Below are 17,500 nucleotides of genomic sequence, written 5' to 3'. Positions count from 1 at the left end.
TCACTGCATCAGTGTACTTCACTGTACTACATCAGTGTACTTCACTGTACTAGATCAGTGTACTTCACTGTACTGCATCAGTGTACTTCACTGTACTGCATCAGTGTACTTCACTGTACTAGATCAGTGTACTTCACTGTACTGCATCAGTGTACTTCACTGTACTGAAAACTGTGTCTCTTAGTGTACTTCACTGTACTGCATCAGTGTACTTCACTGTACTAGATCAGTATACTTCACTGTACTGCATCAGTGTACTTCACTGTACTGCATCAGCGTACTTCACTGTACTAGATCAGTGTACTTCACTGTACTGCATCAGTGTACTTCACTGTTCTGCAAACTGTGTCTCTTAGTGTACTTCACATCACTGCATCACTGTAATTCACTGTACTGCATCAGTGTAATTCACTGTACTGCATCACTGTAATTCACTGTACTGCATCAGTGTACTTCACTGTACTGCATCAGTGTACTTCACTGAACTGTATCAGCATATTTCATTGTACTGCATCAGCATACTTCACTGTACTAGATCAGTGTACTTCACTGTATTGTATCAACATATTTCATTGTACTGCATCAGCATACTTCACTGTACTAGATCGGTGTACTTCACTGTACTGCAAACTGTGTCTCTTAGTGTACTTCACTGTACTGCATCAGTGTACTTCACTGTACCGTATCAGCATATTTCATTGTACTGCATCAGCATACTTCACTGTACTAGATCAGTGTACTTCACTGTACTGCAGACTGTGTCTCTTAGTGTACTTCACTGTATTGCATCAGTGTACTTCACTGTACTACATCAGTGTACTTCACTGTACTAGATCAGTGTACTTCACTGTACTGCATCAGTGTACTTCACTGTACTAGATCAGTATACTTCACTGTACTGCAAACTGTGTCTCTTAGTGTACTTCACTGTACTGCAAACTGTGTCTCTTAGTGTACTTCACTGTACTGCATCAGTGTACTTCACTGTACTCCAAACTGTGTCTCTTAGTGTACTTCACATCACTGCATCAGTGTACTTCACTGTACTGCATCAGTGTACTTCACTGAACTGTATCAGCATATTTAATTGTACTGCATCAGCATACTTCACTGTACTAGATCAGTGTACTTCACTGTATTGTATCAGCATATTTCATTGTACTGCATCAGCATACTTCACTGTACTGCATCAGTGTACTTCACTGTACTAGATCAGTATACTTCACTGTACTGCAAACTGTGTCTCTTAGTGTACTTCACTGTACTGCAAACTGTGTCTCTTAGTGTACTTCACTGTACTGCATCAGTGTACTTCACTGTACTAGATCAGTGTACTTCACTGTACTGCATCAGTGTACTTCACTGTACTCCAAACTGTGTCTCTTAGTGTACTTCACATCACTGCATCAGTGTACTTCACTGTACTGCATCAGTGTACTTCACTGAACTGTATCAGCATATTTAATTGTACTGCATCAGCATACTTCACTGTACTAGATCAGTGTACTTCACTGTATTGTATCAGCATATTTCATTGTACTGCATCAGCATACTTCACTGTACTAGATCAGTGTACTTCACTGTATTGTATCAGCATATTTCATTGTACTGCATCAGCATAATTCACCGTACTAGATCAGTGTACTTCACTGTATTGTATCAGCATATTTCATTGTACTGCATCAGCATAATTCACTGTACTAGATCAGTGTACTTCACTGTATTGCATCAGCATATTTCATTGTACTGCATCAGCATACTTCACTGTACTAGATCAGTGTACTTCACTGTATTGTATCAGCATATTTCATTGTACTGCATCAGCATACTTCACTGTACTAGATCAGTGTACTTCACTGTATTGTATCAGCATATTTCATTGTACTGCATCAGCATACTTCACTGTACTAGATCAGTGTACTTCACTGTACTGCAAACTGTGTCTCTTAGTGTACTTCACTGTACTGCATCAGTGTACTTCACTGTACCATATCAGCATATTTCATTGTACTGCATCAGCATACTTCACTATGCTACATCAGTGTACTTCACTGTACCATATCAGCATATTTAATTGTACTGCATCAGCATACTTCACTATACTACATCAGTGTACTTCACTGTACCATATCAGCATATTTAATTGTACTGCATCAGCATACTTCACTATACTACATCAGTGTACTTCACTGTACCATATCAGCATATTTCATTGTACTGCATCAGAATACTTCACTATACTACATCAGTGTACTTCTCTGTACTGTATCAGCATATTTCATTGTACTGCATCAGTGTACTTCACTGTACCATATCAGCATATTTAATTGTACTGCATCAGCATACTTCACTATACTACATCAGTGTACTTCACTGTACCATATCAGCATATTTCATTGTACTGCATCAGCATACTTCACTATACTACATCAGTGTACTTCACTGTACCATATCAGCATATTTAATTGTACTGCATCAGCATACTTCACTGTACCGTATCAGCATATTTACAGTTTTTTTCGATTGCTAAACGACAGTGAGCACAACTCTAGCTACATGTGCAAAACTCTAACTACAGTCTGCACAGCAGCAGTTCATGTGGACCAAACTCTAGTTCGTTTTTCATTGCTTGAACACAGTTTTCAACACTCTACACACTTCTCCCATGACTTTAACCACAACCTGCACAACACTGTGGATTTACAGCACTTTGTTCAAATGCTAACACACTGCTGTCAAAACTGTGAACCACACATTCAAAACAGAATAAATTTCAGCTGAAAGGCTAAGCAGGTGTCTTGTTTTAGACTTGTTAGTGAACACACACACACACACACACACACACACATATATATATATATATATATATATATATATATATATATAGGTAGAGCTCAGAAAGACTAATTTTGGAAATGGAACTGCTGAAGACAGGTTCATGGAGGGAGAAGGGTTGCAGGGAGTGGCCTGATGCTAGAGAGAGGCAGGATTAGCCCCTCAATTATTTGTTGGAATTACAGTATGTACTTTTAGTTTCTACCTTTTTTTCTCATTACAGTAATTCCGTAAATTACTACAGACTATTGAAGCAAACTGCTAATTTTCATTTACCTTAAAGAATTGTTATGTTGTAAAAATGTAAATAAATCATGTGAAAGAATGTCACTCTTTTCTTTAAGAAAATATGACTTTGTATGAAGTCACTGAAATTGTTCAAACTGTAAAGATGAAAAGTTTGTATTTTGTGTATTAGTGTTTGATGCTAGTGTTTTTACTCTAAGTGTGTTCTGAGTGACGGTGTGTGTTATCTCAGTGAGGGTTGTGTATAGTGTTTGAGTGACAGTGTGTGTTATCTCAGTGAGGGTTGTGTATAGTGTGTGAGTGTGTGTTATCTCAGTGAGGGTTGTGTATAGTGTGTGAGTGTGTGTTATCTCAGTGAGGGTTGTGTATAGTGTTTGAGTGACGGTGTGTGTTGTCTCAGTGAGGGTTGTGTATAGTGTGTGAGTGACAGTGTGTGTTATATCAGTGAGGGTTGTGTATAATGTTTGAGTGACAGTGTGTGTTATCTCAGTGAGGGTTGTGTATAGTGTTTGAGTGACAGTGTGTGTTGTCTCAGTGAGGGTTGTGTATAGTGTTTGAGTGACAGTGTGTGTTGTCTCAGTGAGGGTTGTGTATAGTGTTTGAGTGACAGTGTGTGTTGTCTCAGTGAGGGTTGTGTATAGTGTGTGAGTGTGTGTTATCTCAGTGAGGGTTGTGTATAGTGTTTGAGTGACGGTGTGTGTTGTCTCAGTGAGGGTTGTGTATAGTGTGTGAGTGACAGTGTGTGTTATATCAGTGAGGGTTGTGTATAATGTTTGAGTGACAGTGTGTGTTATCTCAGTGAGGGTTGTGTATAGTGTTTGAGTGACAGTGTGTGTTGTCTCAGTGAGGGTTGTGTATAGTGTTTGAGTGACAGTATGTGTTGTCTCAGTGAGGGTTGTGTATAGTGTTTGAGTGACAGTGTGTGTTATCTCAGTGAGGGTTGTGTATAGTGTTTGAGTGACAGTGTGTGTTATCTCAGTGAGGGTTGTGTATAGTGTTTGAGTGACAGTGTGTGTTATCTCAGTGAGGGTTGTGTATAGTGTGTGAGTGTGTGTTATCTCAGTGAGGGTTGTGTATAGTGTGTGAGTGTGTGTTATCTCAGTGAGGGTTGTGTACAGTGTGTGAGTGACAGTGTGTGTTGTCTCAGTGAGGGTTGTGTATAGTGTGTGAGTGACAGTGTGTGTTATATCAGTGAGGGTTGTGTATAATGTTTGAGTGACAGTGTGTGTTATCTCAGTGAGGGTTGTGTATAGTGTTTGAGTGACAGTGTGTGTTATCTCAGTGAGGGTTGTGTATAGTGTGTGAGTGTGTGTTATCTCAGTGAGGGTTGTGTACAGTGTGTGAGTGACAGTGTGTGTTGTCTCAGTGAGGGTTGTGTATAGTGTGTGAGTGACAGTGTGTGTTATATCAGTGAGGGTTGTGTATAATGTTTGAGTGACAGTGTGTGTTATCTCAGTGAGGGTTGTGTATAGTGTTTGAGTGACAGTGTGTGTTATCTCAGTGAGGGTTGTGTATAGTGTTTGAGTGACAGTGTGTGTTATCTCAGTGAGGGTTGTGTATAGTGTTTGAGTGACAGTGTGTGTTATCTCAGTGAGGGTTGTGTATAGTGTGTGAGTGTGTGTTATCTCAGTGAGGGTTGTGTATAGTGTGTGAGTGTGTGTTATCTCAGTGAGGGTTGTGTATAGTGTGTGAGTGTGTGTTATCTCAGTGAGGGTTGTGTATAGTGTTTGAGTGACGGTGTGTGTTGTCTCAGTGAGGGTTGTGTATAGTGTGTGAGTGACAGTGTGTGTTATATCAGTGAGGGTTGTGTATAATGTTTGAGTGACAGTGTGTGTTATCTCAGTGAGGGTTGTGTATAGTGTTTGAGTGACAGTGTGTGTTGTCTCAGTGAGGGTTGTGTATAGTGTTTGAGTGACAGTGTGTGTTGTCTCAGTGAGGGTTGTGTATAGTGTTTGAGTGACAGTGTGTGTTGTCTCAGTGAGGGTTGTGTATAGTGTTGAGTGACGTGTGTGTTATCTCAGTGAGGGTTGTGTATAGTGTTTGAGTGACAGTGTGTGTTGTCTCAGTGAGGGTTGTGTATAGTGTGTGAGTGACAGTGTGTGTTATATCAGTGAGGGTTGTGTATAGTGTCTGAGTGACAGTGTGTGTTATCTCAGTGAGGGTTGTGTATAGTGTTTGAGTGACAGTGTGTGTTGTCTCAGTGAGGGTTGTGTATAGTGTTTGAGTGACAGTGTGTGTTGTCTCAGTGAGGGTTGTGTATAGTGTTTGAGTGACAGTGTGTGTTATCTCAGTGAGGGTTGTGTATAGTGTTTGAGTGACAGTGTGTGTTATCTCAGTGAGGGTTGTGTATAGTGTTTGAGTGACAGTGTGTGTTATCTCAGTGAGGGTTGTGTATAGTGTGTGAGTGTGTGTTATCTCAGTGAGGGTTGTGTATAGTGTGTGAGTGTGTGTGTTATCTCAGTGAGGGTTGTGTACAGTGTGTGAGTGACAGTGTGTGTTGTCTCAGTGAGGGTTGTGTATAGTGTGTGAGTGACAGTGTGTGTTATATCAGTGAGGGTTGTGTATAATGTTTGAGTGACAGTGTGTGTTATCTCAGTGAGGGTTGTGTATAGTGTTTGAGTGACAGTGTGTGTTATCTCAGTGAGGGTTGTGTATAGTGTGTGAGTGTGTGTTATCTCAGTGAGGGTTGTGTACAGTGTGTGAGTGACAGTGTGTGTTGTCTCAGTGAGGGTTGTGTATAGTGTGTGAGTGACAGTGTGTGTTATATCAGTGAGGGTTGTGTATAATGTTTGAGTGACAGTGTGTGTTATCTCAGTGAGGGTTGTGTATAGTGTTTGAGTGACAGTGTGTGTTATCTCAGTGAGGGTTGTGTATAGTGTTTGAGTGACAGTGTGTGTTATCTCAGTGAGGGTTGTGTATAGTGTTTGAGTGACAGTGTGTGTTATCTCAGTGAGGGTTGTGTATAGTGTTTGAGTGACAGTGTGTGTTGTCTCAGTGAGGGTTGTGTATAGTGTGTGAGTGACAGTGTGTGTTATCTCAGTGAGGGTTGTGTATAGTGTGTGAGTGACAGTGTGTGTTATATCAGTGAGGGTTGTGTATAGTGTGTGAGTGACGGTGTGTGTTATATCAATGAGGGTTGTGTATAGTGTGTGAGTGACAGTGTGTGTTATCTCAGTGAGGGTTGTGTATAGTGTGTGAGTGACAGTGTGTGTTATATCAGTGAGGGTTGTGTATAGTGTGTGAGTGACGTGTGTGTTATCTCAGTGAGGGTTGTGTATAGTGTGTGAGTGACAGTGTGTGTTATCTCAGTGAGGGTTGTGTATAGTGTGTGAGTGACAGTGTGTGTTATCTCAGTGAGGGTTGTGTATAGTGTTGTGAGTGACAGTGTGTGTTATCTCAGTGAGGGTTGTGTATAATGTGTGTGAGTGACGAGTGTGTGTTATCTCAGTGAGGGTTGTGTATAGTGTGTGAGTGACAGGTGTGTGTTATCTCAGTGAGGGTTGTGTATAGTGTGTGAGTGACGGTGTGTGTTATCTCAGTGAGGGTTGTGTATAGTGTTTGAGTGACAGTGTGTGTTATCTCAGTGAGGGTTGTGTATAATGTTTGAGTGACAGTGTGTGTTATCTCAGTGAGGGTTGTGTATAGTGTTTGAGTGACAGTGTGTGTTATCTCAGTGAGGGTTGTGTATAGTGTGTGAGTGACAGTGTGTGTTATCTCAGTGAGGGTTGTGTATAGTGTGTGAGTGACAGTGTGTGTTATCTCAGTGAGGGTTGTGTATAGTGTTTGAGTGACAGTGTGTGTTATCTCAGTGAGGGTTGTGTATAGTGTGTGAGTGTGTGTTATCTCAGTGAGGGTTGTGTACAGTGTGTGAGTGACAGTGTGTGTTGTCTCAGTGAGGGTTGTGTATAGTGTGTGAGTGACAGTGTGTGTTATATCAGTGAGGGTTGTGTATAATGTTTGAGTGACGGTGTGTGTTATATCAGTGAGGGTTGTGTATAGTGTGTGAGTGACAGTGTGTGTTATCTCAGTGAGGGTTGTGTATAGTGTGTGAGTGACAGTGTGTGTTATATCAGTGAGGGTTGTGTATAGTGTGTGAGTGACGGTGTGTGTTATATCAGTGAGGGTTGTGTATAGTGTGTGAGTGACAGTGTGTGTTATCTCAGTGAGGGTTGTGTATAGTGTGTGAGTGACAGTGTGTGTTATCTCAGTGAGGGTTGTGTATAGTGTGTGAGTGACAGTGTGTGTTATATCAGTGAGGGTTGTGTATAGTGTGTGAGTGACGGTGTGTGTTATATCAGTGAGGGTTGTGTATAGTGTGTGAGTGACAGTGTGTGTTATCTCAGTGAGGGTTGTGTATAGTGTGTGAGTGACGGTGTGTGTTATATCAGTGAGGGTTGTGTATAGTGTGTGAGTGACGGTGTGTGTTATCTCAGTGAGGGTTGTGTATAGTGTGTGAGTGTGTGTTATCTCAGTGAGGGTTGTGTATAGTGTGTGAGTGACGGTGTGTGTTATCTCAGTGAGGGTTGTGTATAGTGTTTGAGTGACAGTGTGTGTTATCTCAGTGAGGGTTGTGTATAGTGTGTGAGTGACGGTGTGTGTTATCTCAGTGAGGGTTGTGTATAGTGTTTGAGTGACAGTGTGTGTTATCTCAGTGAGGGTTGTGTATAATGTTTGAGTGACAGTGTGTGTTATCTCAGTGAGGGTTGTGTATAGTGTTTGAGTGACAGTGTGTGTTATCTCAGTGAGGGTTGTGTATAGTGTGTGAGTGACAGTGTGTGTTATCTCAGTGAGGGTTGTGTATAGTGTGTGAGTGACGGTGTGTGTTATCTCAGTGAGGGTTGTGTATAGTGTTTGAGTGACAGTGTGTGTTATCTCAGTGAGGGTTGTGTATAGTGTGTGAGTGTGTGTTATCTCAGTGAGGGTTGTGTACAGTGTGTGAGTGACAGTGTGTGTTGTCTCAGTGAGGGTTGTGTATAGTGTGTGAGTGACAGTGTGTGTTATATCAGTGAGGGTTGTGTATAATGTTTGAGTGACAGTGTGTGTTATCTCAGTGAGGGTTGTGTATAGTGTTTGAGTGACAGTGTGTGTTATCTCAGTGAGGGTTGTGTATAGTGTTTGAGTGACAGTGTGTGTTATCTCAGTGAGGGTTGTGTATAGTGTGTGAGTGTGTGTTATCTCAGTGAGGGTTGTGTATAGTGTGTGAGTGTTATCTCAGTGAGGGTTGTGTATAGTGTTTGAGTGACGGTGTGTGTTGTCTCAGTGAGGGTTGTGTATAGTGTGTGAGTGACAGTGTGTGTTATCTCAGTGAGGGTTGTGTATAGTGTGTGAGTGTGTGTTATCTCAGTGAGGGTTGTGTATAGTGTTTGAGTGACGGTGTGTGTTGTCTCAGTGAGGGTTGTGTATAGTGTTTGAGTGACAGTGTGTGTTATCTCAGTGAGGGTTGTGTATAGTGTGTGAGTGTGTGTTATCTCAGTGAGGGTTGTGTATAGTGTTTGAGTGACGGTGTGTGTTGTCTCAGTGAGGGTTGTGTATAGTGTTTGAGTGACAGTGTGTGTTATCTCAGTGAGGGTTGTGTATAGTGTGTGAGTGTGTGTTATCTCAGTGAGGGTTGTGTATAGTGTGTGAGTGTGTGTTATCTCAGTGAGGGTTGTGTATAGTGTTTGAGTGACGGTGTGTGTTGTCTCAGTGAGGGTTGTGTATAGTGTGTGAGTGACAGTGTGTGTTATATCAGTGAGGGTTGTGTATAGTGTGTGAGTGACGGTGTGTGTTATCTCAGTGAGGGTTGTGTATAGTGTGTGAGTGACAGTGTGTTATCTCAGTGAGGGTTGTGTATAGTGTTTGAGTGACAGTGTGTGTTATATCAGTGAGGGTTGTGTATAGTGTTTGAGTGACAGTGTGTGTTATATCAGTGAGGGTTGTGTATAGTGTTTGAGTGACAGTGTGTGTTATATCAGTGAGGGTTGTGTATAGTGTGTGAGTGACAGTGTGTGTTATATCAGTGAGGGTTGTGTATAGTGTTTGAGTGACAGTGTGTGTTGTCTCAGTGAGGGTTGTGTATAGTGTGTGAGTGACAGTGTGTGTTATCTCAGTGAGGGTTGTGTATAGTGTTTGAGTGACAGTGTGTGTTATATCAGTGAGGGTTGTGTATAGTGTGTGAGTGACAGTGTGTGTTATATCAGTGAGGGTTGTGTATAGTGTGTGAGTGACGGTGTGTGTTATATCAGTGAGGGTTGTGTATAGTGTTTGAGTGACGGTGTGTGTTATATCAGTGAGGGTTGTGTATAGTGTTTGAGTGACAGTGTGTGTTGTCTCAGTGAGGGTTGTGTATAGTGTTTGAGTGACGGTGTGTGTTATCTCAGTGAGGGTTGTGTATAGTGTCTGAGTGACAGTGTGTGTTATCTCAGTGAGGGTTGTGTATAGTGTGTGAGTGACGGTGTGTGTTATCTCAGTGAGGGTTGTGTATAATGTTTGAGTGACAGTGTGTGTTGTCTCAGTGAGGGTTGTGTATAGTGTGTGAGTGACGGTGTGTGTTATCTCAGTGAGGGTTGTGTATAGTGTTTGAGTGACAGTGTGTGTTGTCTCAGTGAGGGTTGTGTATAGTGTGTGAGTGACGGTGTGTGTTATCTCAGTGAGGGTTGTGTATAGTGTCTGAGTGACAGTGTGTGTTATCTCAGTGAGGGTTGTGTATAATGTTTGAGTGACAGTGTGTGTTGTCTCAGTGAGGGTTGTGTATAGTGTGTGAGTGACGGTGTGTGTTATCTCAGTGAGGGTTGTGTATAGTGTCTGAGTGACAGTGTGTGTTATCTCAGTGAGGGTTGTGTATAGTGTGTGAGTGACAGTGTGTGTTATCTCAGTGAGGGTTGTGTATAGTGTGTGAGTGACAGTGTGTGTTGTCTCAGTGAGGGTTGTGTATAGTGTGTGAGTGACGGTGTGTGTTATCTCAGTGAGGGTTGTGTATAATGTTTGAGTGACAGTGTGTGTTGTCTCAGTGAGGGTTGTGTATAGTGTTTTTAGCGTTTTGAGCCACGTGTTAAGAGTTTTGTTGCTTGGAATGAGTTTTGCAGGTGATGTGAACTGTTTAGCTCAGGTGACTGTTGGTAGTGCAGACTGTAGTTAGAGTTTTGCACATGTAGCTCCAGTTGTGCTCACTGTCGTTTAGCAATCGAAAAAATTGTAATTGTACTGCATCAGCATACTTCATTGTACTAGATCAGTGTACTTCACTGTACTGTATCAGCATATTTCATTGTACTGCATCAGCTTACTTCACTGTTTTAGATCAGTGCACTTCACTGTACTAGATCAGAGTACTACAATGGATCAGTGCAATTCACTGTACTGTATCAGCATATTTCATTGTACTGCATCAGCATACTTTACTGCACTAGATCAGTGTACTTCACTGTACTGCAAACTGTGTCTCTTAGTGTACTTCACTGTACTAGATCAGAGTACTACAATGCATCAGTGTAATTCACTGTATTGCATCAATGTATTTCACTGTACTGCATCGGTGTATTTCACTGTACTGCATCAGTGTATTTCACTGTACTGCATCACTGTAATTCACTGTGCTGCATCACTGTAATTCACTGTACTGCATCACTGTAATTCACTGTACTGCATCAGTGTAATTCACTGTACTGCATCACTGTAATTCACTGTACTGCATCAGTGTATTTCACTGTACTGCATCACTGTAATTCACTGTGCTTCATCAGTGTAATTCACTGTACTGCATAAGTGTAATACACTCTACTGCATTAGTGTATTTCACTGTACTGCATCAGTGTAATACACTGTACAGCATTAGTGTATTTCACTGTACTCCATCACTGTAATTCACTGTACTGCATCAGTGTATTTCACTGTACTGCATTAGTGTATTTCACTGTACTGCATTAGTGTAATTCACTGTACTGCATTAGTGTAATTCACTGTACTGCATCAGTGTAATACTCTGTACAGCATTAGTGTATTTCAGTGTACTGCATCACTGTAATTCACTGTACTGCATCAGTGTATTTCACTGTACTGCATCACTGTAGTTCACTGTACTGCATCACTGTACTTCACTGTACTGCATTAGTGTATTTCACTGTACTGCATCAGTGTAATTCACTGTACTGCATCACTGTAATTCACTGTACTGCATCAGTGTATTTCACTGTACTGCATCACTGTAATTCACTGTGCTTCATCAGTGTAATTCACTGTACTGCATAAGTGTAATACACTCTACTGCATTAGTGTATTTCACTGTACTGCATCAGTGTAATACACTGTACAGCATTAGTGTATTTCACTGTACTCCATCACTGTAATTCACTGTACTGCATCAGTGTATTTCACTGTACTGCATTAGTGTAATTCACTGTACTGCATTAGTGTAATTCACTGTACTGCATCAGTGTAATACTCTGTACAGCATTAGTGTATTTCAGTGTACTGCATCACTGTAATTCACTGTACTGCATCAGTGTATTTCACTGTACTGCATCACTGTAGTTCACTGTACTGCATCACTGTACTTCACTGTACTGCATTAGTGTATTTCACTGTACTGCATCAGTGTATTTCACTGTACTGCATCAGTGTAATACACTGTACTGCATTAGTGTATTTCACTGTACTGCATCACTGTAATTCACTGTACTGCATCAGTGTATTTCACTGTACTGCATTAGTGTATTTCACTGTACTGCATCACTGTAATTCACTGTACTGCATCAGTGTAATTCACTGTACTGCATCACTGTAATTCACTGTACTGCATTAGTGTATTTCACTGTACTGCATCACTGTAATTCACTGTACTGCATCAGTGTAATTCACTGTTCTGCATCACTGTAATTCACTGTACTGCATCAGTGTAATACACTGTACTGCATCAGTGTAATTCACTGTACTGCATTAGTGTATTTCACTGTACTGCATCAGTGTAATTCACTGTACTGAATCACTGTATTTCACTGTACTGCATCAGTGTAATTCACTGTACTGCATCACTGTAATTCACTGTACTGCATTAGTGTACCAAAGCTTCGTATTTAGACCAATTAACTCTGTATCCTTTGAACTTAGAAAAGGAATTAATAAGGCATAGATCTAGTGGGGTCAGAGACGAATAATAAAATATCATCCACGTAAAGCAAAAGCTTATGTGCCACACCTCCCGCCATCACCCCTGGAAAATTATCCTCCTCTCTTATTGCGGCTGCCAATGGTTCCAGTGCAAGTCAGAACAATAATGGGTAACCCTGCTGGTGCCCCAATCCAGAGTAAAATCATCTGAAATTAATCCATTTGTTTGTACCGCTGCTACCGGGTGTCTATAAGGTAACTTAATCCATCCAATAAAAGTATTCCCGAACCCGTATATTTCCAAAATCCATCCAATAATATTATTCTCGAACCTGTATATTTCCAAAATCTTAAAAAGATAATCCCGTTCTTTAATGATTCTGTATAAACTTCTAACAAAAGTGGAGCCAGTTCTGTAGCATAAGAGCTAAAAAACTCAGCAGCAAAGCCATCTGGCCCCAGAGCCTTGCCTGTAGAAAAGGCCTTAATTACCTCACCAAACTCCTCCAAGTTTATCTCAGAATCAAGATCATTCGTCAGTTTAGGAAGTTCTAATGATTCCACAAAGTTTCTAATATCTTCATCAGTAGATGGAGACATGGAACTATAAAGATTCTTTAAAAGCATTATTAATATTAAAGAGGTAAATATTTAATCACCAGCAGATTTCAATGAGGGAATGGTAGAAAAAGACTCTGTTTTATATATCTAGCCAAAAGCTTCCCTGCTTTGTCCCCCGACTCAAAGTATTACTGTCTTGCCCTGAAAAAACTAAACTCCACCTTCCGCGACAACATAGTGTTATATCTGTAGTTCAATCATGTAAATTCTCTGAGGCCATCAGACGACATTCAGCACTTCAGCACTGCCTCGGCACTTTTAATATTCCCTTCCAACTCCACGAGTTCTTGTTTTTTGGGGTTTTTGGTGAATGAGGCGTACTGTATGATCCGACCCCTAAGAACCACCTTAAGTGCCTCCCAAACCACGCCCACAGTGGACACTGAGGACCAGTTGGCCTCCATATAAACACTGATTTCAGCCATTAACATTTGTTGGAATTCAGGATTTTGCAAAAGGGATACATTAAAGCACAACTATATGATTTCCTTTTCTCCGGATGTGGCAACACCTCTAAACTCATCAGAGCGTGATCTGAGACTGAGATGTTTCCAATTCAGCAATCAACAACAGATGAAATGAGGGACTTAGATATATATATATATATATATATATATATATATATATATATATATATATATATATATATATATATATATTCTAGAATAAATCTTCTGGACGGATGAAAGAGTCTCTACCATATGGGTTCAAAAGTCTCCAAATATCTGTAAGAACAAGATTTGTACACATCCTGTGAAGCATCAGTGTTGCTGTAGGGGACTTACACACTTTTGCTTCACTATGATCAAGGACTGAATCCATCAATAGATTAAAGTCTCCTCCCAATATTATATCATGAGGGGTGCCAGCGGCTTGCAACATCCCTTCAAGATCTATAAAAAAGCCCCGATCATCAGCATTAGGTGCATAAATATTAGCCAAAATCAACCTTTGCCCCTGAATTTCTGCAAAACAATAATCAATGTATCTTTAATCTGTTTGATACATTTGAACTGTTGATGTTTATTTATCAATGTAATGACTCCCCTGCTCTTACTTGAGCCAGCACGAAAGAACACATCTCCACCCCATATCTGCCCAAATTTTTCAGCTTCCTGCGGGGAAAGATGCATTTCTTGAAGAAACACTATATCATATTTCTTACGCTTAAGAAGAGAAATAACTTCCCTTCTTTTATGGGGTGCCCAACCCCTTCCACAAGGAGAGAGATAATCCACTAATATTAACATTTGACATTTTGATATAATTGAAAAAAAAATTGAGCGTCAAAAACAAGATTACAAAGACCACATTCCAACATTAGAGCAACAATCAAACACTGAACTTCCCCCCAAACCAAACAAACAGAAAAAAGAAAAACATGTGCTTTAACCCTTCGCAGCTCTGCCGTCGGATTGCTCAAGCCCGGTGTTTCTACACACATTTTGTGAGGCAAAATTACATTACAGAAAATGTAATTTTGTGCTTATGCCTTCTATTGACTGCAGATTCATCCACAACTGTCCAGAAGTAGTGTTCCTCCCCAAAACAAACTCCAGCCGATAGGCGGAAGAAACAAAACAAAACAGGTTCCTCGGACAGTCTATTTGATATAGTGTATATACAATGTATAGTATAGAAAGTGTATATTTAATGGGTCAAGTTGACTCAGACGCCACATAAGAAACACACCATGATTTCCTCAGTCCATCAACTCTATAAAAGACATCGCTTGTTGTAGGCATGTAGATATTTTGCTGCCATCCTTATCACTGGCCGGGAACTTCAGTGTAAAAGCGATCTTCATTCAATGCAAAAGTTTCTTGAAGGAGTGTTATTCCACAAAAATGGTGCCCATCTTCCTCAGACAGCCAAGAGTAAGTACAGCGAGTCAATCCACTCAAATGAGAAACACCAAATGGGTTACTCAGTACTTGCTTGGGGCATAAAAATACTTTGATATTCCTGGAGTATAAATACTAAGGAAGGCCGCAGTGCCAAAGCAATCTTCCATTGATGTAAGAGTTTCTTGCACTCCTTGAATCGATCATGTTTCTCTCTTGTCAAATTCACAAAGTATGGTAACAAAAAGAATTTGTGATTCTTCCAAGAAAGCTTTCCTATGCTCCTCGCCTCGCTTTTATCGGATGATCGCAGGAATTTGGCCAGGATTGATCGCGGCCTGTGTCCTCTGTGAGCTCGCTCAATTTCCATTTTATGGCCTGTTATGTCGAGCAGACTCGGGAAGGGTTCGTCTAGGAATTTCATCATATCCCTTCCCTACTCATCCTCAGGAATTCCAACAATTCGGATGTTAATTCGTCGGCTCTTATTTTCAAGATCTTCCAGTTTTTCAAGAACGTGTTCCAAATCAACTTTGGTCACCAGCGGATTATCAGATAATTCCCTCTCCGATGACTCCAGATAATCAATCCGCTTCTGAAGATCTGCCACTCTTGTAACCAACTCTCTTGTTTCCATCGCCGTAATCGATCGACGTATTACAGCGAGATCTTCTAAGTCAACAACAACTTTCATCAGCATCACAAACATGTTGGACAGTTGAGGCTGGATTCCCTGGTCCACAGGCCCGTCAGAGGTTTCGGCTTGAGCCCGTAACTATCTTTTAATATCTCCAGAGCCCGAGGATTTAGAATTTTTTGATGTACTGACTTCAAAGAGCAAATATGATGGCTTGTGGAAATGTGGCTTGGTCTAAAGCAAAGAAAACAAATGGTGAGGAGGACTGGTCTCAATATAGATTATTACGAAATAAGTGTACAAAATTAATAAAAAGTTCGAAGAGTCAGTATTATTTAAATCTGATTAATGATAACATGAATTGTCCTTCTAAATTTTGGAAACTAACGAAATCTCTTATAGGATCAATTACATCTACTAATCTTCCAAAAGTTTTAAAATTGAATCAAAGATTGATTACAGACAAGGCTGATATTGTTAATACGTTTAATAGTCATTTTATTTCAGCTAGTTCGATAACAGACAATTCGCTGGTCATTGATGAACAGAGAACTGATGACTTGACTAATAGTGAATCAGTTTTATTTTCTTTTGCCCCTGTATTGCCGTCCCAAGTTCATAATCTACTCCTAAATTTAGATTGTAAGAAATCAGGCGGGTCTGACCAAATTGAACCAATTTTTTTTTAATTGTCTGCAGATATTATTGCTGAACCTATTGCATCGATTTTCAACCTGAGTCTATCCACTAATGTAATTCCGCCATCTTGGAAATCGGCTATGGTTATGCCTTTATTAAAAGGAGGCGATCCTTCCGATTTGAATAATTATCGTCCGATTTCTAAATTACCGGTTTTAGCTAAAGTTTTTGAATCTATTATAAATGATCAAATGAAAGAATATCTACTTAGTCATAATATTTTGAACACATTTCAGTCAGGATTTAGAGCAGGCCATAGTACGATAACAGCTACTACATTAGTCACTAATGATTTAATCACGGCTCTCGATAATAGACAACATTGTGCAGCCTTATTTGTTGATTTGACAAAAGCGTTTGATTTAGTGGATCATGTCTTACTGTTACAGAGGCTTAAAAGTGTAGGCCTCGATAATTCGGCTGTGAGTTGGTTTAAAAATTATTTATCGGATAGAACTCAATGTGTTGCTGTAGATAATTATACCTCATCTATGTTAATAGTCACGAAGGGTGTCCCGCAAGGTTCTTTGTTGGCACCCCTTCTTTTTTCTATTTTTATTAATGAATTGGGGCAGGGAATACAATCGGCAAAGCTACATTTTTATGCTGACGATACAATTATTTATTCCACTGCATCCTCTGTGTCTCAGGCTATTGAAATTCTTAAGGATTCTTTTTATACGTTTCAGCTTACTTTGTTGAAACTAAAATTAGTTTTAAATGTAAATAAAACGAAGTATATTCTTTTTACACGTAGCCGTTCTATGTCTACTGTTATGCCTATTCTGACTATTGAGGGTTTACAAATAGAAAGAGTACCAACTTATAAATACTTAGGAATATGGCTCGATGAGAAGTTAGCCTTTGATGTTCACATTAATTACTTGGTGAAAAGGCTTAAACCAAGATTGGGTTTTCTTTTTCGGGAAAATAATGTGTTTCCTTTACAGCTAGAAAGAGAATAATACAGAGTACTATTTTACCTATTTTAGACTATGGTGATGTTGTTTACATGCATGCTTCTACATATCTTTTGAAAAGGCTGGATGGCGTTTATCATGCTGCACTGCGTTTTATAACAAATTCTTGTTCACGTACGCATCATTGTTTGTTGTACAACTATTTGGGTTGGTCCTCTTTATATCAAAGAAGGAAATCCCATATGTTAGTATTTATTGTAAAGACATTGATGGGTCTGTTTCCAAATTACATTACTAGTCTTCTATGTTTATGTAGAAAGAACTATAGCACTAGATCATCTAATGGGATTAAATTAGTAGTACCTAGGGTACATTCAGAGCATGGAAAATCATCTTTCTCCTACTATGCCCCATGGCTGTGGAATGAATTTCAAGCTACTGTCCCTCTAGAAACAATTCCTCCTTTGAATGTATTTAAAAATGTACTACAGTGTACAATGATTGAATCATGTTGTTGTTTTACTTGATTTATGATGAATGTTGTGCTCTGACTTTCTGGAATGTTTTATATATGTTGTGTGTTTGTGTGTAATTTTGTAGTGTGGCCATCTTGG

General features: G+C 39.9%; 1 protein-coding gene across 4 annotated transcripts in view; it reads left to right on the top strand.

Moving 5' to 3' along the window:
- LOC127635176 (uncharacterized) overlaps positions 1 to 17,500 on the top strand; it is a 46,336-nt gene that overhangs the window by 2,052 nt on the left and 26,784 nt on the right. The gene's annotated exons all lie outside the window — the stretch shown is intronic.

The sequence above is a fragment of the Xyrauchen texanus genome, chromosome 42 (assembly GCF_025860055.1).
Source record: "Xyrauchen texanus isolate HMW12.3.18 chromosome 42, RBS_HiC_50CHRs, whole genome shotgun sequence".
NCBI lineage: Eukaryota > Metazoa > Chordata > Actinopteri > Cypriniformes > Catostomidae > Xyrauchen > Xyrauchen texanus.
The sequence above is the reverse complement of the archived record's forward strand: the minus strand, read 5'-3'. Positions and strand labels throughout refer to the sequence as shown.